The sequence below is a fragment of the Patiria miniata genome, unplaced genomic scaffold (genome assembly GCF_015706575.1).
Source record: "Patiria miniata isolate m_02_andy unplaced genomic scaffold, ASM1570657v1 HiC_scaffold_7, whole genome shotgun sequence".
Lineage (NCBI taxonomy): Eukaryota > Metazoa > Echinodermata > Asteroidea > Valvatida > Asterinidae > Patiria > Patiria miniata.
The window spans coordinates 1,816,173-1,842,651 of NW_024037074.1; the positions used below are offsets into that span (position 1 = coordinate 1,816,173).

A 26,479-nucleotide genomic window follows, 5' to 3' on the forward strand; every position below is an offset into this window, starting at 1 on the left:
CTGCACTTTGATCATCCAATATCTGAACATCAGCACAAGGTGTTGGGCGACAATGCGTTCAAGAGGTCCACCTAAACCTTTTCTTAAGATGGATTACTGGGCAGTGTTGTAGGACTCGAGTCTAGGACTCGGGCTTGAGTTGGACTCTAGTCACATTGGAAAATGACTCGGACTTGACCATGACTCCTCGAACTCGATGACTCGCGACTCGAGTCACGTAATTTCATCAAAAGTAAAAACCTAACGTAGGGATGGGAAAGGATCATTGAGGAATAATGTTTGGATGATGAAACATGGAGGGAAGGGATGGAGGAGGATTTTTTTAGGGATGGGAATTAAAAGGAAAACACATTGTGGCTCTAAACAACATGTACACACACAACTATATACACTGGGATTTACTTAAAGAGGTTGTGGAATGCTCAAAAACATTTCCGTCATTTTTCGGGCATTGCACATTTGGGTCGAAACTGGACCTGAAAAACAGCTCTCAAAAGTACCTTTTGTACTCATTTCATGACAGAAACAATAGTCGTTTTTATTTCATGACAACTTAGGCTACATATACCCGAAAAATGACGGAAATGTCTTCGAGCATTCCACAACCTCTTTAAAAGACAGAATGGAGGATTAAAAAATAATTTTAAAAAACAATTAGTTCGGTGAACAACTAAGAACAAGTGACTTGTGACTCGGACTCGAGGCTTGTGACTCGAGACATGGACTCGGACTCAGACTCGACGTTGGTAACTCGACTACAACACTGGTACTTGGTCACAGAGTCCACTGTACCTACCAGGTAATTCTGAGTTGACCACCCCAGGGTAGACAGGCAAAGTCCCCCAAGAGGTGACGATAAGAAGCTAGTCCCTCAGCTCAGGATGGCCCTTCATCTGTAAGGCTAGGGTGTTGGAGTCGATGCCTGTACCGTCTGCTGTCTTATTAAGGATCATCTGGATGGACTTCAGATGGGAACCTGGGCAGGAAAAAAAAATTTATGAGATGTAAATTATCCTTTTTTATATTTGATTTTTGTTTGCCCTTCGCCGACATATTTTGTAAACACTGTGCACTTAGTGTTGTCGGAAAGCTTAGGTGGGACTCAAACTAATGACCTCCTACACAAACAAAGTTGGGTTAAGCGCTGCTTCATCAGACTCCAAACGGCCAGCTTGCCACAGCAAGCTCAGTGGTTGAGTGGTTAATGTGTCTGCACTAGGAAGCAGAAGATTGTGGGTTCGTGTCCAACCCAAAGAAAGCTTGTTTTTTTTTTCTTGAAGCCCTCAGACAACACTCGAGCAGAGATGAAACTGGCATATGGCAAAAAAATCAGAAAATAGGCCGAACAAAAATACGAGTCGGAAATCGGGGCCGCGCTGCAGTTACACACATGTAGATATGTATGTAAAATAGGCCTACACTTCATGCCCAATTTCCGGACACCAACTCCTGCTTTATTTTCGATTCAAACAAAATTTTACAATGAAAAAAAAATGGTCAGTGATTTCATTCCATAAAACGCCTGAATTACGGTTGGAGTAATGGAGTCATCAACAAAGAAGTTCACTTCTTACTTGAGAAAGTTGAGGAAAAAGTCCGAAAGACAAGGGCACCATTCATGTTCATGGTGCTTCAAATTTCATGTCCATGATTCAACCATTCAACCACACAACTCCACTTGCATTCGTACGAAGGGAAAAATCAGGCATTATCGTCTTTCTCTTCCAACAAATGCCAGTGAAATGTTTCGCTAATGCTCTCTTCGCCATCCTCGAGATAGTCATCATGATTTTTAATGCATTGCATTTTGTACAACTAAATCTGAAACTTCCAAAAATCGCAGAACATAATGACTTTATCCACTGGTTCGTTCACGAAAGACACAAGGCTACCCGTTCCCAACCGGCCATGTGCTAGCAGACGGTGCGGTACGCTGATACCACTGCATAAATCTTTAATGCTTACAAGTGCGACACAGTGATTTTTCCATGTCGCCTGTCAATGTTTAACCTTTTGTCCAGCCGGAAAAGGCTCCGATCAGTGTTATGGCCTGTGTTTCTACCGTTGAAACATTCCAATAGCGACTGGTGAAAGAGATTAAAACTATGTTCGCGATGATTTCAACGTGCCATTTCATCAACTTTTCATAAACTTTCCTTCGAAATTATGATTGAAATAAAATGACATTTTGTGAAAAAAATAAAAATAATTATAAAATCAAATTTTGTGGGACACATTGTAAGAAAATCGGAAATTTCGTTGGAAAATTCAAAAAGTCGGATTTTCAATTAAAATCGGAAAAGTTTCATCTCTGCACTACAGTGTTTGTAAAATACTTCAGCAAAGGGCAACAAAAAAGTTACATATATGAAAAAGAAGATCAATAATTATATATTATGGTGAAGTTGATTCCTACTTTCTGATTCACAATTTCAAATTTCACAAATATCCAAACAGAATTGAGATGCGGACCAATGCAAATGAGTCTTCACAGATGTTTGTCTTACCTGAATGAATAATTTTACCGCAGAAACTGGCCTTGTTCTCTCCTATCTTTTCGAGTTCTCGATGGGTAATCCCGAATCCGCTCAGTGAATGGGCGTCGTTGTAGGCCCAAACAGATCCACGTAGGTCCTCAAACACTTTATATATCTATCATTGAAATATCATCAATACAATTATGATTAGCATTGAAATATTTACATAGAATCAGGGGCAGGGGGGGGGGGGGAGGGATGTCCGCAGAAACTGGCCTTGTTCTCTCCTATCTTTTCGAGTTCTCGATGGGTAATCCCGAATCCGCTCAGTGAATGGGCGTCGTTGTAGGCCCAAACAGATCCACGTAGGTCCTCAAACACTTTATATATCTATCATTGAAATATCATCAATACAATTATGATTAGCATTGAAATATTTACATAGAATCAGGGGCGGGGGGGGGGGGGGGAGGGATGTCAGGGGAAGAAAAGGGGTTGGGGATTATATTCCCCCCCCCCCAAACAAAAATGGACAAACACACTTTCCCCTTCCCAATTGTCACATTTATGGAAGACAGTGTTCTAGTGAAGGTTTGCAGTTTGCAGTAACACCATGTAGGCATGCAGAGTCTCTTTTGGGAAGATGTGTGGTTCTGAAAAGAACCACACATCTTCCCAAAAGAGACTTCTACATGGTGGCACCGCAAACCTTTACTAAACCATGCCACTACGTAGTTAGACCAAGTAGTTAGCCCTGCAAATTGTCTTGCAAAGATGTTCCATCAACACAACTGAGAATATGACAACATCAACTTGATCGTCAGGCAAAGCAGAGACTGATTTCAAATGACAACAACCCCAGAAAGTGAAGAAGAAACTCTGATCAGATGACAACCAACATTTGCCCAGGAAAGAAAAAAAAGGCAACTGATGAACAGAAATCAAATTGTGATTTGTGAATAAAAACTCCCATTTGACTTCATTCCTTCAAATTGAATATCAAACAGAAGGGAAGTACAGAATTGTTGTATGGGTAAATAAATCAACATCCAAGGGAAGAACACAATTCATTTTGGGGAAAAAGACAACAAGGATTGATAGAAAAGAAAATCTCCTCTTTTATTTGCTGTTGTCTACATCTACATATACCTTTATACAAAGTAATATTAGTGCTTAAAGATGTTTTGAGTGAATGTTACTTTCCGTCATCAGTAACATGACCAAATTGAAACCAACTACCAACTACCTGCTCCTCCGTCCAATCACATCCATATACTGTCATTATCCCCAAAGCCATTTTCAGGATGTATTCATCAGTTTATTCCCACGGGACCGGTTGAACCAACTACAGGATGAGTCAAAAAGAAAGTGACCGAATTTGAAAAAAATGTTTAAGATATTTGGCTCGTTCTATGTTAATAAAAAAACACGGATAAAGTACATCTTATCAGACTTGTATGACTCGTGACTCGGACTCGAGTCCAACTCGAATCACTGGGACTCGAGTCACCTTGACTTACGATTCGGACTCGGGGCTACGGACTCGGACTTGGACTTGAACTGACTTGTGACTTGATGGAAATTACCACACTGCATACACGCACATATATAATTTGATCGTTTTCTTTACTGTGCAATACATGTGCAGGGCGCTCGATGTGGTGCGTGCGTGGCCGTGGCCTGTTACCGATATATTGACTTATAGAAATCAATGTACTGAAACTTGTACCCCGCCATCAACACGCAATACTGCATTGGTGCAAGATTGATAGGGTAAAGTACCAGACTTTTCTTGTCAGAAGGCCTGTCATTCACACGTGTATTGCTGTCGCATCGCGATAACGCGATATGAATAGTCTGCTGATCTGCCCGTTTCGGTAACGTATGTATGCAAGTTGCAACGTACATGTACGTAGATCATGATGGCATCCACTCCAAAAATTGTCAATTTTGGATATCTTAACTTCAAGAGAAATGCCAATGGAAGATCAAGTGCAGAATGCAAGTTCTGCAGGAAGAAAATAGAGGAGCAAACCGGCACTACGTCCAACTTCAATCGCCACCTTTCACGTATATAGAAGTCTAAAAAAAGATATTTGAAATGCCTGAACTTTAAATGCAAAAGTTAGGCCAATACCAGTTTTGTCTGAACTGTTTTTGCAAATGAACTCCTCATTCCAAGAGAAAATTAGAGAAAAGCTGTGGGGAAAAATGAAAATTTACAGCACCTGAAATGTACGTATTTCCAATACTATATCAAAGGTGACTCTGAATCTCTGAATTCCCTAAAATGTACGTTTTTTGATACAAAGAGGTGACTCGTGACTCGGACTTGGACTCAAACTTTGTGACTCTCTGACTCGGACTTGACCTGGAGGACTCGGGACTCGGACTTGAGAAATGTGACTCGGACTCGGACTTGATGTTTTGTGACTCGAATACAAGTCTGCATCTTATTGACTATTAACTGTGAAAATTTCACTTAAATTGCAAACTCTATTCCCAATTCATGTCTATTTCAATAAAACGATCGCAAAACTTGGCTGTCCACCGCTTATCAATTACCGTGCTGCGAACTGATAATACATCTCCCAATGAGGATAATGAAACATCAATTATTTTCCCACCTCTATGAATGAACGAGAACTTGCAAAGGAAAAGATACAAAAATCACCATCGATATTTCAAAGAAAAAAGAGAGTTAACTTGCTTCTCATATTCAAAACACACAACCTGATAGTAAAAATTCTCTTGATTTCAATTATTAAAATCTCATTTGTATTTGAATACTTGTGTGTAATCTGTAATTCTCACTTAGCTCATTTAGCTTTCAATATTATCACATTCCTTGGACAGTTACACAAACGGGTTCTTTTAGTAAAAACATGCATAACTTTGGATGGCATGATCAAATTTAGTGATTGGTTTTGTTTAAGATGAGTGGAAGAACATGCTCTTTTAAGACATATTTCTTCGGTGTATCTTAGAATTTGATTGCTTAAGTAAAAAAATCTTGAGTGCGGGTCACTTTTTTTTTTTATCACCTTGTATAAACACAATGTGAACATGCATCTCTCATACACACTAAACTTAATTGTCTTCATTTTCTATCATCCTCTTTCTTTTTCTGTCTTTCCTTCTTGTGGGGTAGCCCTCACATTGAGTGGCATTTATGCCTTGTAAAGGGCCGACTTGCATAAAAAAAAACAATTACATGTACACAATACGCATGTTTAATCTGGAGCCAATCATTAAAACTGAAACAAATTTAATTCTCAGATTTCATGTCAGTGCAAGTAGTGAAACTGACTTACATGCATCTGCTTTGGTTACAGGAACTGATACTACAAGATAGTCACATGCATTAAAATCGGACAGAAATGTTGGGGGAAAAAGAAGGAAAAGAACAAGAAACTTTCTGTTTCAATTCCACTTTGCTTAAGGTCTTACAATCCCTGTAAGTATAAATCTGGAGTGATCTTGAAATAGAGAAGAACATTCTTTGCTGCATCTGAACAACATGTGGCTCACGGAGCTCAATGCTACATTGTGCATGAACTATGGGTGATGGCTACCAAAACAGCTCCACTCCATCAACTGGGTGGAATACTGAAATTGAAAAGCATAGTGAGAACTTTTACATGAGTAGAGAAAGAACTAATCAAATAACATGGTTAAGTGTTGAAATCATTGCACCAATCGGCCTCTGCTTAAACTTTGTCTTTCTCTTCACAGTCATTCGAGTGAAGTCCATGCGTACAATCATCAACATCTACTTATCCAATCTGGCTGTGGCTGACTCCCTCTACCTTATAACTGACTTCATAATTGCACTGTTTTCACCTACAGAGTCCAACTTATTGGTCAAAAAGGCAATATTAAGTTTCCAAAGCACGTTCCTCGCTACTTCTAATTTCTTTGTGGTTACCATAGCAGCTGAGAGATTCTCTGCAGTGTGCAATCCTATAACGTTCAAAGAAAAAGCCTCTAAATCTCGAGCAGCAAAGATATCAGCAGGACTCTGGGTGCCAACAATTATTGTTGGTGTGATTCTGATTTTTTTACCATTAACAGACGCTGTCTTCAATGAAGTCAACCTTGGGATTCTTTCCATTATTAGCATTGCCTCTTTGATAGCAACTCTTGCTTTGTACATCTATGTAGTATGGAAAGTATGCAAGCAATCTGCCCTGTTGCCGAACCGTCCCAAGCAAGCAGGCAAGGTCCTCTGCATGGTTATCATCAACACTGCTGTTTTCTTCATTCTGAACTCACTGACCGTTGCAGCTACAATTATGGCAATACATGCACGTGTAGTGGCATCCAATTATACTTCAACTGCTCAGATTGTTGCCAATCTGGAACTTGCAGAGACAATACATATTCTGACTATATGCATTGTAATTTTGCTACTGACCAATAGCTCAATTAATTCCCTAGTCTACAGTGCCACAAATGCTGACTTTCGTGAAGCTGTAGTCAAGGCTTTCTCATTCCTGAAACTGTGCTGTCGTTGTTGCCCAAGACAGAATCCCAGCCGACCATCGCAACCAGGGAAGCAGATTGAGCTTCATGTGATTCCACAGGCAGAAAATGACCAAGAGCACCATGCTGCCAGGCCAAGCAGCAGCAAGCCACCAAGCCAAGGGCATGCACAACACACAGCGAGTCAGCAGTCACTGGACAGCTGTCAAGAACAATGTTCCAGGCCAAGCAGCAGCAAGGCATCCATGCACAGTCAGCAGCATGTTCAAGTGCATGTTGAGGTACATGCAGAACCAGCAGGGACCCCAGCGCTTGCAAGTTCTCATCAGGAACAATGCTCTAGTCTGACTGACTGCAAGCTATCCATGCAAGAAAAACAGTGTGAACATCCAGAACCAGCAGAGAGCCAGCAGTCACTTGCAAGTACTCAGGAACAATGTCCTGGGCTGACTGGCACCGAGCCATCAGCACAAGGGTAGCAGTATGCACATCCAGAACCAGAAGGGATTTAATCTTTGGAAAGTTGTCAAGAACAATGTTCACTGGTACCTGATAAGTGCAAGCTGTCTTTAAGGGCAGCAGTGTGTAGAGCGAGTGCTGCTTTTGAACTTGCTGTGTTCAAAGTGTAGAGCAGAAGTAGATTTGACATCGAGAAACATTAACAGCACATTATGCTGGAGTTGAAATGTGTTTTACTTCAGTGAATTGCCAATACCTGTACGCACCATGACATCAGTAATGTGCAGGCCCGCCCAGAGCAGATTGCAACCAACTATCAGTAAAGGGAACAGCTGGTATTCATGCAATGTATGTATGTAAAAGGTTCAGATATTAACAAATCCTAAATAGTTTAATTATTTGAATCAAACTTTTGTTCGTGTTTAAAGGTAGAGTAGATCATTTGCAGCTATCCAAAAAGTAACTGACAAAATTATTGTTAAAAGGCTTTTGGTTTTAATGGCACTAAACTCCCTGTGAAATCATTCTTTCTGGCATGCTGTCATTTTAAAGGAAACAATGAAAGAAAGCAATTTTTAACGATGCATCATGTTAGTTCATGTAGTTGGTTTGTAAATTCGGTGAATCCATGAATATGTGCGCACAAGCGTCGACACGACGCACACTAGGTTGCTATTATTCATCAGTTCAGTGCATGACATCGCGTAGCTGCAATTGACTGAATGAGAATGTGTCCCTGGGGCTGAATTCAGACACAGTATAAAACATGACTCAGCAACTTTTGAATTGAACCTGAGATCCTAGAATATATGTTTGGAATATACTGCATTCACAGAGCTAAAACTTCATCATGTTAGTTGTTAAGCACCTGTTTTTAGATTTTGAGCACTTTTGTAGCTTCAAATGAAAAAAAAAATGCACAAATGACAAATGATCTACCCTTCCTTTTAATGAGCAAGTTTGTTACTTTTTTCAGTGTGAAAATGTACAAGTAATGGTACTAACATATGGGTAACCCTGAAAGTTCGCTGGAAATAAAGAGGTTTTTTTAAAGTGCTTTTGAAACAGATTTGGAGGTTTTTATTTTAGGAAATGCACCTCTGTATTCCAAGTCTTTGGATGTTTCAGGCTTTTACATATTTTTATGATGGTGCCAAGATGCATGTTCATGAGAAATACAGTGATGTCATGAGCTGGAACTTCAGTGTCACTGCTGTTTGAGGGGACAATATGTAACATAAGTGTTTTGATCAAGTTTGATGTGACTGTTGCATTCATTAGCACATAGCATGCAGCCAATTAGATACTTAAATGTACAAACCTTTACACAGTATGTACAATGCAATCAATTTTAGGTTCATAAATTATACAGAAAATCCCAAAGCTGTGAAGTGTAAAATACCTAAATCGACATCACAGCAACATTAGAAACAATTGTGAACATGTGCACGGGCATTGCAAAAAAGTGTGCGTAAAATGTGGTCATTACTTTCATACAAACACAGGGCTGGGATATTTCATGTTTTAGTGAAATTCATTTTACAGCCTTTTGATTCTGTTATTAACAGACCTTGACAAATCCCAAGCATGGAGCACAATACATACATACTCCTAAAATGGCACAAACTGTATGGTTATTCAAATTAGGTTTTGCCCTTCACCGACGTTTTTATGAACACTGTATACTCAGTGTGTTACCTCCCGAGTGAAAGTTGGAAAAATCACTCAGGTGGGACTCGAACCCACGACCTCCTGCTTTCTAGTGCAGATGTCTTACCACTCGACCACCGAGCTAACGGGATCGGTGAAGGGCAAAACCTAATTTGATTTATATCACCCCGACGCAAAATTCCATCTTATAATAGTTTATGCGGTACCCGCTGCTATGTACATCAGATTCGAACCGGCCAACCGATCCCGTTAGCTCGGTGGTCGAGTGGTAAGACATCTGCACTAGAAAGCAGGAGGTCGTGGGTTCGAGTCCCACCCGAGTGATTTTTCCAACTTTCACTCGGGAGGTAACACACTGAGTATACAGTGTTCATAAAAACGTCGGTGAAGGGCAAAACCTAATTTGATTTATATCACCCCGACGCAAAATTCCATCTTATAATAGTGTATGGTTATTGTTATTGAGGATTCAATGATAAGGGAGCAAACTCACCGCAAATCCAAAGTGTTTTGGGAGATTTTGGATCTCAATCTTGAAGATCTCTGAGGTGAAGTGCTGTTGTGTCCGATAGTGATAAGGATCCGTTATGGCAGCGCCAGTCACTGGTACGTCAGAGGTGCTGGTGGAATGGTTATCTTGTGGGTCAAGACCTGATGCACAAATGAACAGATTAAAAGACCAACTCCAATTAGAGAAGAAAAAAAGATTAAATTGGTATTTTTTTAGGTATATTAAAGTCTAATATGGGCAAGTGAGATGTCTATGGCTATTGTCTAGGTCTTCACCCAAAACAATTACATGGGAACAATCTGACAATAGCCGTAGCATAGCTCTAGAAGCCTGTTTCAGACACAGTCTAAGTAACAGACAAACAAAGTTGCAAGTTATGCATTAGGAGCATCTGATTCCAAATACATTACACCAATCTTTGTGCACACATCGTCGGTTTGCTCACGAAGTGACAAAAACCTCGAAAATCGATAATTATTCGATTTTGAGTTTTACTAGCCATTTTATTATAGTTGTCTCAAGGAACAATTTGACCAAGTTTCAAGGCAAAATATTGTTTACTTTCTTAATTATTGTAAACAAACAATTGACAAAAAGCCTGAAATCGGTGATTTTCATTTTTAAGTGTAAGAAAGTGTAAAATGTTCTCACTAAGTGACAAAAAGTCACCTCTTGAGCAGGGCCGGAGGAATTATACATTGGTCTACACGCGGCAGGATGGGAGCATACACGCACGCGCGAACGATGTTGAAAAAGAACAGACGCGCGCGCGCGCGCTCAACTTTCCTGACGCGCAAAAGTAACAAGTTTGTTGCATCGAAAAAAAGTACAAATAAGTAAAGCCTCCGCGATTCATGATCCCACGAAGTGACAAAAACGGTGTACAAAGTAATTGGCAAAATATGGGAGCCAAAGTATTGATGTTCTCACGAAGTGCAAAAAAGTTTTATTAATGAATTACTGTTTAATTACGAACTATTTTTAACCAACAACTATGAATTAACAAAGAGCAAATCATATCCTATCGGACAATGCAAAAAATTCCGAATTCTGTTACTGCAAAGTGGTCGAAAATGTCTTTTGAAAAAATGAATAACTTCAAATGCGATAATCTCAGGATGAACTTTTGTCAAATTTTCAGGTTTTTATCACTTCGTGAGCAAAGCGATGACATGTTGCACAACGTGGAAAATGCTTTTTGAAGACCATTCTATCTTTAGCAAGGAGAAATCCATTGTATAGACTTTTTGCTGCAGAGCACAGATATATAATATACGAGACCATTGTAGGCTTTAGATGTACAGTATGGGATTTAAGTCTGGTGTATTAAAGGTGTTTACACAGCTACTAGCTGGAAAAAATGTAGTTGATAGTTAAAGTCAGCAATGTGTTCCCCACTTCTGTCAATAGAGCGTGCAAGTTGACCTCAAAAACCTAGGTGATTTTACTAGGTATATCCAGTCAAGGGCAAAGAATGGGTTCTGAACAAGAAATAAATCATTCCAATTTACAACACATTAAAAAAATTTTGCAAGTTGATTACTAAAGTAAATTGAAAAAAATGTGGACCTCCACTTCCTTTCATTGGGTGAATTGGGTGAATTCAAACACGGGAGTCTGTGGCTAGACTAGTCAGTGTTTGGTACCAAGATGTTCACATGAAAAGTGAATGTGAACTGGCGAGACTTGCATGCTCTATAATTGTACATAATCTGTGTAGCACCACTAGTCTGTTGTATTACATTATGAGCTCCATGTCTGTAAGATGTTTAAATGCAAAGCAATATTCTAATATTTCTTTTAGATGGACTCAAGGGTACTTCGAATTTGGGTAATTGAAAAAACAATGCTGTAAAATATGAATGTCGTTGTAAAGTTAGCATCATACAAGATGTATCTTAATTTGCACAGTATCCGAGGAATTGCTGCTTTTTATATGTTCATTAAAGCTGCTATTTCCTTGTGTAATTTAACACTCTAAACACAAATAATACAGAAATGTACTATCACCAAATCGGTGTTTGAGCTCTTACGTCTTTCTGATACCTAGTAATATTTGGAAAAAAAAGTTGCAGGGCAAACCATGTTTCTAAAAGTCACATACTTTTTATAGGACAAGCAAATTTGCATGTAAAAGCAAGATCAGTGATAAAATAAATAAAAGTGTACACTAGCAACATTTAAATAAACAGTGATTTTCCTGAATTTTGTATTGAAAACCTAATTCTTGCTTGTACAAATGTAATTGTTGAAAAATCCCTATTGAGTAAAAGAGCTTGCTGGTCAATGTTGAAAGTACAAACATATACCCGCAATATTCATGCCACAAAAGTAAGCCAACATATTGGTTAGCAAAGGGGATGACAAGGGTTTAAGTCTTTTGTGGCTTGTTTCTTTCTTTTCAATAATTAATTCCTGACAGACATAATAGACAATGCACAATATGTACACCTGTCAATCTTTCTGTGTGTTGCATTCTGATTGGTTGGGATTGATCAGCAGTAGCTACTAATAGGCCACGCCCCTCGACAGCCGATCCAATCAAACATAAAAGTTGATCTACGTCTTTTGCAAAAAGGAAACTTCAGAGGAAATACTTACCTTTGTAAGCGCCAAGCCGGAAACCAACAGTGTTATCTGTAAATGAAAATAATAAGACATGAAACTGAAACGTTTGCACAATCTATCCAGGGCCAAGTTTCATGTAGACCTGACAAAAATTTAGGGGAATAACTGAGAAAAAAAATTCCTGAAACTTTCAGTTGCGGTGTTCATAACACGCAGATTTTATGAAATGTTATGTCCATTCCAGGCAATGTGCACTTTTAATTTAATGATGCAGTGCCTTGAACACCAATACTGGTGGATACATGTAGGTGTGCTCTATCTTAAAAAAAAACCAAGAAAAGAAACGCTTTGATGTTAAACTTTACTTTCATTTAAGAGTGCCTAGGGTTGCTCTTTGCTTCTCTCAGAACTACAACTTCTTTGTAAAGTCATGTTGACAGGATTCAACAAGCAGCATTTTTCCCAACACATGATGATGCCATTGCCCATACCCCACCTCTGGTCAAAACATGGGAGGGGTGGTGGGGATAAATCCCCCACCCCCTGGTGTTTATGCTGTATTAAACCATTGCTATGACGTCACACTATTGTTCAAAGTGTGGATTCGGATCTACGAATCTCTTACACTGGTCACAAAGTGTGGACTCGGAATTACGAATCCACACTTTGAACACGTCGGACAATTGTTCTCCATAATGAGCATGAATAGGACCGTCTGCGTGAAAATTTGCTTCCCGAAAATTACCACTGCATCTTCACTGTCAGAAAGAAATCGTCGTCTGAACTATCCATTTTAACGTAAGGAGCCTATATACACAAAATGACTTAATTGGTTGTACGGGTGTGTCGATACACATTTTAAACACGTCAGGAAACAATGTTGCAACCTGACGCCACTTCCGTGCTTGTGTACAACGTCTATGGAGAATCATTTTAAGTATTTCCTAACAATTTTGGAAACATTTATCAGTCCCAGATTCATGTCTTATCATTTTTGCAACGAATGGCCTTCATTGAGATGGTATATGAAGAAAAGAGTGGTGTCAGGTTGCAGCATTCTTTCCAATACTTCTGTTGACGCAATGGTTTAAGTCGAAGAATACACTCACAAGTGTGGATTCTTAATTTACGAATTCACTTGGCGCTTCGCGAATTCTTAAATTACATATCCACACTTTCTCGTGTATTCTCGTTAACAGAGAGACCCAGTTTGTCAGTAAGTCCAGGGACAGTTGGTCTCAATTTGCCCCTAAATGAGAGAGTTTCTATAAGCAGGGGGTTGGGGTTCACATCCCACCAATGACACTTCAGAGTTGCCCAGAAATCATCAAATCCAAAGGATGCAAAACCACAAAACGTAGAGGTTGGATGAATAAAAAAAATGAATGCCAGTTTCACTCACCGATGCCATAGACACTCTTTCCGATGGTAAACTCACACTTGTTGCGATAACTCTCTAATACTGGCTGTTGATGAGGAAACAAACAATGAAAATTAAAGGAACAAATCAGACATCTCCAATGTCGGGAATATTTATCCCACAAAAGATTCACACACCGTAATGTTAGTCTATCATAAAATCCTGGTTGAAATATTAATTTAGTTAAAGGTGACTCTATCTAGCTACCCAAGGTCACATCAGTCAAGCTAACCTAACACTAACTATGTGCCAAAGTAAACTTATGCTGAGATTTTAATTCATAGAACCATTCACTATACTACAGATGAATTAACATAAAAATCAAGTCTTTGTAGTCAACAAACATGATCTCTTAGCTTCCTCACCGATGGCTTAATTGGCTCCAACTCACATGCCATCCCACTGTGGTTCTTCCTGTCAATCAAATGAAGAGTGCACTATTATTAAACATGAGGGTGTGGGTTCAAGTCCCTGCCAAGCTAGCTTGTGAATTTGTTCCAGTGGTTCTCACAGCTATATACATACAAGATTCAAACTGGCTCTCCAACCTTGGCAAGCTCTTTTGTCAAGTTGTTAAAGGCCCTGTCACACTGTCACGTCCATGCATGGCGTTCATATTGCGTAGTTGAAATGCTTAAAAATGTAACAAAACACCATAAAGATGCAGGATTCATGGCACCAGTGGCTTGCAATGCGTTTCTGTGAAGTCCACCGGAAGTCTACGACGTCCGTGTGGCGTTCCATAGCGTCTATGCGGCGTTCTCTATGAGTTCCATTGAAGACCAATTAGAGGTCTGCGCAGCGTCCTCTGTGTCCTCGCTGTGTCCTCATGGCGTCTAATAAGTTCATACCATGCTCTTGGAGTTCTTATCGTGCGCTTGATGCGACCTTAAAACATACGTGTTACTTCAGCAGCCAGAAGCGCGTCGTGTATAAATACTCGGGCCACAATTGGCGATAGTCATTGAGTCTTCACATTTTGAACGGCATAGACACAGGAGACGCAGAGGAAACGCGCAGTCCTGATGCATGCGCGTCCGTGGAGTTCTCGCAACGATGCTCACGTCTGCCTGCGCGTTGCCAGTACGTCACGGCCGTTCGTGAGGAGTTTGCGCAGAGTCCTTGCCGCGTTCTGGTCAAAACGCTGAGGTGCAACGTTTGTTTTGTGCATATCCAAAATGAACATGGCAGTTTGGTGTTCAGCGAAGTCCTTGGAATCTTCTGAAGTCCTCAACTAGTATCAATGAGTCCCCACGCCGTCATCTGCATTCCCACCGCGTTTTAGTCAATTTTCTTGGTAGCAGTACAAACTCCATGCCAGAACGTGACACTGTGAGAGGGCCTTAAGATGTCTGCACTAGTAAGCAGGAGGTCATGGGTTCATATCCCACCCAAGAAAGCTTTCAAATTTGCATTGGTGAATGGCAAACCAGATATTAACATTAACAAGTCCCCTACGTAAACAATCCATTAAACTCATTGGTTGTGGTAACTGCTATATCAGATTGGAACCAGCCAGTCAGCCCCAGCAAGCTTGGTGGTCAAGTAAGACATCTGCACTAGTAAGCAGGAAGTTGTTGGTGCAAGTCCCACTCAATCAGCTTTTGTAAACTTTTTCTCGTGAGCTTTTCCCTTCGTTTTGTGTGTGTTTTTTTTTTTTTATTCTACAAGACTTGTGTGTGTGGAGAAGGGAGCTTATTTCGTAAAATTTGTTAAAACCTTAACTGATTCTCAAACAAATGGGCTACATTTTCTGGGGTTTTAACAAGTTTTCAGGGCAGCTCGCCATAAAACTGTGTTTCCAAACAGTTTCTTGTCAAGGAAGATCACATTTCCATTCTGGCCCACAACCATCCCGTGTCTTTGGTGAGTAGCTCACCTTTGTTGCTTCAGACAGGGAGGCATCTCCCCAATGTTCCGTTGCAGCATCTTGGATAAATTCCTCAGAAACTCCCTGGTGTTGGTCTGTTTGGTGGATAGCTGGTCCTCACATGGCTGGTTCCACAGTGGAGTCACCGTGTTGTTTAACCTGCAGATTGGGAGAAGAGCGAAAAGCACACTCAGTATTTCAGAGTCTGAAGAATTTCACGATTGTGAATGCTTCAATCGCTATTACCCTTTTTGAGAGATGGCAGACACAATCGAAGGGCGCCATTTGATTTGGGTAAATTTGGGGTCAATACAAAAGACTCACCCAAACCAAATATTACCCTCGTATTGTGTCCACCATATCTCATTATGGGTAATGGATAGTGAGTGGAACTTGTGATCTTTCTACATACAACCATTCTCATAACTTCAGTTCGTAGTTCTGGTGGTGCATGTGCAAAGTAAATTTTAGGCTTGAAACACTAAGGGAAATGTGTTCAACTTGTAAAGTTTATCAGATAAAATAAGAGTTATTTAAAGTGTGAATCACAAACTCTACACAGACATGGAAGCTTTGATGCTCTCCCTTCAAGGAGAATAAATGACAAGGAAGAGAAAAAACTGACCACGTAACTATTCCACTTGACAAATTTCATGTTCACAATGTCAAATGAGCTATGGAACTGACTGGTTGGGCTCTTAAAATAGTCATCTCTGGATGTAAGAATGGTTTTCTTGTGATGATCATGAACTACTTGAACTACTCAAAAAAATCTACTACAGTGAAGGAAATCACATTCTTTGAACTTCCACTTTCAAGGGGTATCAAGCCTAAATGGCAGTATAGGCAGGGTCTACCTTCCTATATCCTACAAATTCCTCCAAAATAAATGGACAGGACAGAACAGAATTGATCAATTCCATCAAATGAGCCTTTTTCTACACTTGCATAATTTTTATACCACAGAGCACAGTGGAAGAAATGAGTGTTGTAATGACTTCAGTTGGTTGAGAACCGGAGTACTTTTCTAATGGATGGTGGTTCGAATCCAGCCCAACCCTGCATTCTATCTCAATGTCTTCACCTCTCTTCTACTGGTCAGCTGTCCTCCTCCTTCCTCCTCTTAGCTTCTTGGGTGTTTTCATCAGATTCCTCTTGGCTTCTCTTCAGAGCGAGGCTCTTAGTGTCCGGGTCCTCAACTGACTTGGCGAGCTACGGAAAAGAGTTATTGCAGGAACATGAACCTGTAACCACAGCAATAGCAGCCACTAGACCCCTTGCACTGGTAGCCAACACTAAGACTGTTGATTAGTTATTTCAATTCATTGAAAGTGCCAACAGTTCTAAGCAAGTACTAATAGTAAAAACCACAAGTGACTTTGTGAATACCTTGGCTTTGAGCACTAGTCCTTTCCATTTGCGTCCGTTGAGTACTTTCAATGCCTCCTCCTTATCTTCTTGGCAGCTGAGGGATGAAACAAACAATTGGATTTCCATCAGTTAATCCATCGCAAGCAACCGAGTGCAACAGGAAAGGAGATACCGTAGATGGAATGTTTGTGTTGTGGGGGAGGATTTTTTCGAGTTTTATCCCAAAAAATTATATTTCTTTTCTATTGTACATAACATTACATTGTACATAGCAGCGAGTACCGCATCTACCTATTCATAAGATGGAATTTTGCGTTGGGGTGATGTAAATCAATATTAGGCTTCGCTCTTCACCGAAGTATAAACACTGTATATTCATTTCTGAATTGCTTTTTTTCTAGCAATACAACAGATATTCACTTTTGAACACAAAACAATCAGTTAATGTTTAGTTATTGAATTATTACTTTACAATTTCAAATTATTGGCTGACAGAAGATATTTCTGTTCTCGAGAGGCTGCCTGGTTCCTGCCCCACAACCAGTATCGATAGTGCTTGGACGAGGAACCAGTCTGCCAGCAAAGTGGATCAGTTTGTCCCGAAACCAAAGAGAAAAGTTCATGGATGCTTTGTAAGTATAACAATTGAAAACAGAAGTCTAAGTACACTTTCCATTTCAAGGAGGAGAGTGTGGTTTCAATGCTACTGTATGTTGATGGATTGACTATTTATATCTGTATTTTAAATTTCTTTCTTGATTATCCAAACACCAAAACTAAAACTTGTATCAAGTTTCCCTGTGCTCTTATTTGTGTTTCATTACATCAGCACACTCAACTTTCACCCTTTAAGAAGCTCCCATGTCACTCACTCCTGACTAGGATTTTCTGGCGCCAGTTTTTCTTTCATGTCTCAAACATTCATCCCTATCTTGCTCATTATTTGTGCTGGCAAGTTTCCTGAGCACTCCAAATTCCAACTAGAAAAACCCATGGCACAGTCTTTGCAATTTATAATCATCATTAAACAATAGAAAAAGGTAAGAGATCCACTCTTTGCTGGGTTCGAAAACGAAACCTTTTTCCCTCCATTTTATCAAGAACAGAAAAATTAAAATACATTGGACATTTGTGAGGATTTAGTACAGCTAAAAATAGATTACACCTCCCTTTCGGAACGAAGAGAAATACACACATGCATGACATGGGCAAGCATTATGAAAGCAAGCGTAACGTACAGAGCCAGTTAACCTTGATATCTAATTCATAAATACCTAAGACCATTTACGCATTCCTATTGGTCGAGAGCCCGTCACGTGGCCGGTCTTAAACGGATGATAAAGACATGGCTAGCTGGTCGTAAACACTTTTCTAGTGTCACATGAAATTTGGACTCCCATGAAATCCGGTGCCTATTACGTTTCATTGGTTGAACGCTCAAATTCCCCACGTATGCATGCGCAATACTACCAGTGAATCATAGTCCGATATTCGTACTACACCAGTCCAGCTGCGTTTTTCGCGACATCGCACAGTACGCCCGACCATGGTGGTGAAATGCGCGACTCGCAGGCAAGAACAAAATATCTCGAAATTAAATTCTTTCCAGGATAATCAATTAATTTGTTTAAAAAATGCATCTTTAACAGTGTGATAAATTTTAGTGAACATTCTATGTACACACACAAGTTATTTAATTTCTGGCTTGATAACGTCAGTGAATACTGATTTAGTTCGGAGTGGATGTTCATTGTGAAGTTAAAAAACGTATGAAAATTTGGAAAATATAAATGTATGTATTCATAGCACCAAACTTCTGGTTTGATGACGTCACAGTATTTGGATGCAAAGGTCAACATTGTCATGGATATCATTTTTTGGGCTACAAAGATATTCATATATCTTCATAGCCCAAAGAAGGATCAAAAGATACAATTAAATTTAGTTTATCGTTTTCAAATTCTCCTTAAAGTAACGTCCAGTCTGATGACATCATGAATTTGAAACCTTGTCAAGTTATCTGTGTTTAATCAGAGAATATCAAGGGGTGATTTGGTTAAAATTTGAACCTATGGTTTAAAAATGAAAGAAAAGGAACACTATTTTATGTGCCGCTAGGGACGTGAATTCACCTAACTTTGACCTTCTGGTAGAACCAGAAGTAAAGGTCAAACGAGTTCACGTACACACACAAAAATATTCATCAATTAATGGTCTATCCAATTACAAGGTTGGAACATCATTGATCATTTTGTTCAAGAGTTATAGATGAAAGAAGATCGTCATTTTTTAGCGAAAATCGCTTGTAATTTCACACCCGATGACGTCATAATATGCACCATTTAGGATGAGAGTCGATATATATTGAAAGTTACATGTTCCTATCTTAAAATGTTTAGGAGAAAACCCGCAGAAACGTGCTGTACAGAAAAGAAAAAACTAGAACGGCGAAGCCGCCATGGCTCGCTGTCAAAGGCAGGAAGGGAGGCTGAAGGTAGGGTTGGGGATGGGCATGATGGAAGGGGATCAGGATTCTTGTTGATGTGCCTAGGTGTAGGGGTCAGTTTTTAAATGTCAACATAAAAAGTTAACAGATTACCTAATAAATACATGTGTATATAGGTTAGCCGTCACTGTATTATGGGGGAGTTTTCCATTGTTAGGGTAATTAGGACCCAGTTGTGGATTTTTGCAGCGCCAACAGTGTCTTCTGCCCCCCATACTTGTATTACCATGGGAAAACTCTTGTGTAGTCGCCACAAATGCAGAACAAGAATGGGTAAACATGTACATGAAGACACAGCACCATCACCACCTCCCCCAAACCTTAATTACTCCATCCCAAAACCTGACCCCATCCCCAACCCGCCCCCTCCCCCTCCCCCACCCAACCCCCTACTCACACCCATTCCATCCTCCCCTAACCATCCCCACCCTATCACCTACACATCCCAACCCCACCCAAACTCCAATCCCTATCTCCTTCCCCCTCCTCTGACCCGTACCCTCCCCTACCCTAGCCCTGGTGGACTCCCTTTCCTCCCTACGTTACGGAGCGAGTCCTGAGTACACATGTGCTCACAACCGAACGAAAACATTTCTTACCAATAATTTCAATATTTTTACCTTGTTGGAGAAGCTAATTTTACGTCGTAGTATTTTATGTGTCCTTATCTGTTAGTACGCTAGGTTCAGGAATTCCATATGCGATGCTGACTGACGTCAATCAGGAAAATAAACTCGAAAGCATCGTTAAACTTGTACGTGTTTAGTCTCTTTTCATCAGTTTCTCACCGCCGAGTCTATTCTAGTCGTACATCATACCATGAACGTCTGTGCAGCGTGTAGTCTGGTTCCCTAGACCGGACAATTATTCTCGACGCTCATATCACATCTGGTCCGAGGGACAGACTATGCCGCATGAATATGCAGTGCGCACGCGCGATTTGCTTAGTAACCACCCTCATACGCACGCGCACTTACTTGAAGGCGCGGTCGCTAATCCAATAACCGAGCGTGTTTACGCGCCAGTTACCAGAAACACGTTTCGGCTTTGGTCATTGGTTGAGCGTTTTCGTGACATCGGTTGGCTGGAGTGACGTCACGGTTCCAACCAAAACTAAACAAATGAGGGCGCTAGCGTGCGTGCGCGCTTTCGGATCGTACGCACGTACATTTGTACATGTACATTGTACATGATGCATGACGTACGACTCTGGGAATAAACTGATGAAAAGAGACTACAAACACGTACAAGTTTAACGTTGCTTTTGAGTTTATTTTCCTGATTAACGTCAGTCAGCATCGCATATGGAATTCCTGAACCCAGTGGCCAATAGATAAGGATACATAGAGTATGTAGGCGTGAAATAAGCTTCTATAACGAGGTAAAACATAACAAAACTCTGGTAAAAATGTTGGGATGGTTTCATGTAGAAAAGTCTTGTCCTGGACGTTAGTCGTATTGCAATGAAGACTTCGTCCAACCTGGGCTATCCCCTACCCCAACCCCCTACACCTACCTACCCTATCTTCCACTATCTGTCCTTACCCACCCTACACATCCCCACCCTAACCCTTACTCGAATTCCAATATCCCGCCCACCCCATTCCCCCACCCATACATCCCCACCTGACCCCATGCAACCCCTACTCTGATCCCTATATACTGCCCCCTCCCCTTATCCAACCCCTACAATAACCCATCCCTACACATCCCCAACCCAACCCCTACTCCGATCCTACATGTATATCCCGCCCCCTGCCCAACCCCCTCCTAACCCAACCCCTACATCCATGCCCATCCTCTCCCTACCTGTCTCTCCCTACCTGTTACCACCACACCCCTACAAATCCCCACCCCACCCAAACCCAGTATTCCAACCCCTCTCCCCATCCCACCCCACCCCACCCCGCCCCACCTATCCTAGCTCCCCTACTCATCCTACTCACACAAACCCTAACTCCAACCCTATCCCCCAACCCACCCCACCCCACCCTCCCCTACCCCATCCTTACTCCAACCCCATAAACTAAAAGATCAAACCAGAAGCTCATGCACATCCCCAAAATGCATAGTGTACATGTACATGTTATACCGGTATACATACACGTACATGTTATACATGTACCTGGTACAAGTAACAATTAAAAACTTTAACATTTCCTTGAATTAAATTAATAAAATTTACTGCAATGATATGAACCTAACTGAAGTCATAGAGATGATACATGACAACTGCATTTAATTTTTTCCCCAAGTTAACTAGAACCAAAAACTTCAACATTTTTATCTGAACGCGGACGGACGGACGCCCGGACAGACGGACGGAAATTGGTATTACATAGGCTCGCATCTGCTTCGCAGCTCGCCAAAAAGGAATAAAGATTAATCGTAACAAATCCAATGAGTGGTCGGGTTGTGCCCAACCACTCAATAAATGTAAAAAACACTAGATATTTTAGAAAACACTGTTAAAACAATGAAACTTAAAATTACAAAAACAAGACCCACATTTAAAATAGATAATAGTAAAACCTAAATACGAATGCCTTTGTAAAAAGAAAAGTCTTAAAGCTTAGTCTTAAAAACTGTTAGAGACCCTGAACAGACTGAATTTCAGGTGGCGGCTGGTTCCATAAACTAGGAGTGGCTTGTGCAAATGAACGATCCCCTATAGTCTTTTGCATTCTCCCAGATGGATAATCTAAAAGCAACCGCTTTTCAAACCTCTTCGTTTATGGCGAATTCTACCCGATATATTTGTGACAATCAATGGGTTAAGAGGGCGAGTATTGTCAGACAACATGCAACTGTTCTTAAACGAGAGACTATTTTGTACCAACTTCTGAAGACCTTCAGTATCATCACCAATAATCCTGCCAGCATGTTTCACAATACGTTCTAGTTTCTAACAATTGTAAGAGAGTTAAACCAAGCGATAGAACAGAAACTTAGAACTGATTGGATTGTACTCTGGTAAAACAGTTTTAAAACCCTGGTATTTGCATGAAAAGATTTCAGTTTCCTAACAAAGTGTAACCGTTGATTGGCTTTTTTGTAAACTTTTGTGGTGTTAGAATTCAAGTTTAGCTGACAATCAACCAAAGTGCCAAGGTATTTGTCATCTACTACTTCCACAGACTCATCGTTCAGTTTAATGGGTTGCATAGTTTGTTTGTTCTTTTGAAAATTAAAAACGATTTCTTTAGTGTTTTGCATATTGATAATTAAGTGATTTTTAAACACAATAATTCACAAACTGATCAATGTTGTTTCTACACTCCAATTCATCATTGCCAGTTATCAATCATGTCAAGGCGCACATCTGTATGCAACGTATGGGAGGGAAAGACATAACTAAAAGGATGTATACACAAATTTAAACAAAACTGGCAACTATCATGCCAATGTCAATTATGAAATTGTGTTGATTATTTTTGTAACACTGCTGTCAAAACAAAACCAAAAAAGATTACAAATGCGAACAATTCTGAAAATTTCTCATGGTCTTACACAAGTACAGTGTACATTCTCTGTTAAAAAAGGCAAAACAGGAGTGATCTTCCACAAAGTGTTCGACATGACGATCAATACAACACTGTAAATGAACTATGGGTGATGACTACCAAAACAGCTCCACTCCATCAACTGGGAGGGAAAGTGACATTGACAAGCTTCGTGACAACTTTGACGAGAGTATACACGGACTTCTTCAAATAAAATGGTTAAGTATTGAAATCATTGCACCAATCGGCCTCCTCCTCAACATAGTCTTTCTCTTCACAGTCATTCGAGTGAAATCCATGCGTACAATCATCAACATCTACTTATCCAATCTGGCCGTGGCTGACTTACTCTTCCTTTTAAGTGACTTACTATATGTACTATTTATTCAACCTATAAACTCCTTGCAAGTTGCAGCCCAGTGCGTCCGTTATATGTTTCTCACGGTTTCTAACTTCTTTGTGATTACCATAGCAGCTGAGAGATTCTCTGCAGTGCGCAATCCTCTGACACACAAAGAAAAAGCCTCTAAATCTCGAGCAGCAAAGATATCAGCAGGACTCTGGGTGCCAACAATCATTGTTGCTGTGATTCTCATATTCTTACCAATAACAGACACTGTCTTCAATGAAATATTCTTCTGGGTCCTTTCCATCATCAACATTGTCTGTTTAATAGCCACTCTTGCTTTGTACATCTATGTAGTACTGAAAGTACGCAAGCAATCTGCCCTGTTGCCAAACCGTCCCAAGCAAGCAGGCAAGGTCCTCCGTTTGATAATCATAAATACTGCTGTTTTCTTTGTTTTGAAGTCACTAAACATTGCAGCTATAACTATTAGAATCATACGAAACAGTTATACTAGGCCGGCCCAAGAAGTTGAATATCTAGAACTTGCAGAAAAACTATATACTCTGACTATACATGTATGTTTAGACGTTCTGCTACTTATCAATAGCTCCATCAATTCCCTCGTCTACAATGCCACAAATATTGACTATCGTGCAGCTGTAGTCGAGGCTTTCTCATTCCTCAAACTGTGCTGTCGTTGCTGCCCAAGACGGAATCTCAGCCAACCATCGCAGCCAGGGAAGCAGATTGAGCTTTGTGTGAATCCACAGGCAGAAAATGACCAAGAGCACCGTGCTGCCAGGCCAAGCAGCAGCAAGCCACCAAGCCAAGGGCATGCACAACACACAGCGAGTCAGCAGTCACTGGAAAGCTGTCAAGAACAATGTTCCAGGCAAAGCAGCAGCAAGGCATCCATGCACAGTCAGCAGCATGTTCAAGTGCATGTTGAGGTACATGCAGAACCAGCAGGGACCCCATCGCTTGCAAGTTCTCATCAGGAACAACGCTCTACTCTGACTGACTGCAAGCCATCCATGCAAGGGGAACAGTGTGAACATCCAGAACCAGCAGAGAGCCAGCAGTCACTTGGAAGTACTCAGGAACAATGTCCTGGGCTGACTGGCACCGAGCCATCAGCACAAGGGCAGCAGTATGCACATCCAGAACCAGAAGGGAGTCAATCGTTGGAAAGTTGTCAAGAACTATGTTCTCTGGTAACCGATGAGTGCAAACAATCCATGTAAGGGCAGCAGTGTGTACAGTCTGCAGATAGTCAGCAGTGTTTGCCAAGTTATTGTACAGCTATAAAGTGTTGTACGTATAATTTGTACAATTACACATGTAGGTGTTTCACAGTAATATACGCCATCTTGCCCGTGGGGCAATTTCACATGCGTTGCTGTGTATGCATCGTCATTGGAAAGCTTTGGCACTTCCACGTCATCGTGCGTTCATTCTAAAATGTGCCCGTGTCTAGCAACGGATGTTCTTTTTGCCCTGCGAAAAAGATGGTGAGTCCCATCCCCGAGTGATGTTTTTCCAACTTTCACTCAGGAGGTGACACACTGAGTATACAGTGTATATACGTCGGTGAAGGGCAAAACCTTATTTGATTTCATCCCCCCTGATGCAAAAATTCCATCTTATGATTGGTGCATATTACCGTGAAACACCTTATTGGTGACGAGAAACGTTAACAGCATATTATCAAGAATTGTAATGTGTTTTATTAAGTAGGGAATTGTCAATTACATCCCGTGTCATTAGTAATGTGCAGGCTCAGTACAGATTGCCACCAACTATCAGCTACATGCACATGAAAAACTTGCATGCAAGTGGCTCAGAAATACTTGTAAATGATGGTCTGGGCAAATGGATTTCAAAATTGCATACTTATGTACATGTTAACTGTTACCTGAAGGAGGTTTTTGTGTGCTCTTAAATGAGCAAGTTTGCTTTTAAACTTTGTCAGTGTGAAACATGAATTGGCACAAACATCTACATTTATACATGTATAGTCTGTATAACCCTACATTTTCCATTGCAGATACTTAAGTGCATTTGAAACAGATTTTGAGGTTTTTAGTTGATGAAGGGTTACGATGCTCCAGGCTTTAAAAAAAAAAAATTATAAAGTGCCAAGTTCCATATTCATGAGCAATGCAGTGATGTCATGAGCTGGAACTTCAGTGTCACTGCTGTTTAAGGACGGAAAGTTACAAAGTGTTTTGGTTGAGGTTGATGTGACTGTTTGTTCATTGTGTACGAGGCACAGGCAGTCAGTCAGATACTTTAACAACAAACTGCAATGCAATAAATTTTAGTTTCACAAGTTACACAGAAAATCACAAAGCTGTAAATGTGAAATACCTACAATGTACATGTAAAGCGATATCACAGCAATGGTAGAAACAACTATCAAAGTGTACAGGCAATGTAAAAAGTGCACTGGAAAAAAGATTACAACTTTCTACATGCAGTTTACCATTACTTTCATATAGACATGAGGCTAGGATATTTCCAGGCTTTAGTGAAATTCATCCAATTGCCTTTAAATTCTGTTATACAAAATTACAAAAAGACCCTGAGAAATCTTCACCATGGAGAACATCGTGAACTCTTAATAGAGCACAAACTGTATTACCATTATCGAGAGTTGAATGCTAAGAGAGCAAACTCACCACAAATCCAAAATGTCTTGGGAGGTGAAGTGCTGTTGTGTCCGATAGTGATAAGGATCCGTTATGGCAGCGCCAGTCACCGGTACGTCAGAGGTGCTGGTAGAATGGTTATCTTGTGGGTCAAGACCTGATAGACAAAAACGAACAAATTAAAAAACCAACTCCAATCAGAGAAAATAAATTTACTTTGATTTTTTTTAAGAATGAGATATTTGTAAGTTTAATTATGAGTGTTTTCAAGTGAGACACTGCACAACAAAATCAGTTCACACTGACAAACAGATCAATGAATTGCAAATTTTGAATAAAAAACATCCCAAAGTTGAATACTGTTAATATAGATGTACAACAATTGTACACAGTACCTGAAAAAAATTAATGCTTTAAAATATGAACCTCTTCGTAAAGTTAGAGATAAAAAATATAAATATCTTAATTTGGACGGTTCCCAAAAATGACCAAATTCTACAAGCTGCTGTTTTTGTGTGCGTAATTCAAAACTGCCAAGCACAAATAATGCTATGTACTATCACCATTCTGGTATTTGAACTAGTATGCTTTTCTGATACTTGATACTTTATTGATGCCTCATAATATTTTGATAATTT

At 40.2% G+C, this 26,479-nt stretch overlaps 1 long non-coding RNA gene and 1 pseudogene across 1 annotated transcript; one reads left to right on the forward strand and one right to left on the reverse strand.

The window, feature by feature from the left end:
- Positions 1-9,727: 9,727 nt before the first annotated feature.
- LOC119746332 lies at positions 9,728-16,964 on the reverse strand. The gene is made up of 7 exons (XR_005273729.1): positions 16,851-16,964; positions 16,546-16,673; positions 15,471-15,620; positions 13,957-14,005; positions 13,574-13,637; positions 12,205-12,240; positions 9,728-9,743 (listed from the first exon to the last, which is right to left on the reverse strand). It is a non-coding gene; the product is annotated as an uncharacterized LOC119746332 (long non-coding RNA).
- Positions 16,965-22,946: 5,982 nt separating this feature from the next.
- LOC119718788 lies at positions 22,947-24,434 on the forward strand (annotated as a pseudogene).
- Positions 24,435-26,479: the final 2,045 nt, after the last annotated feature.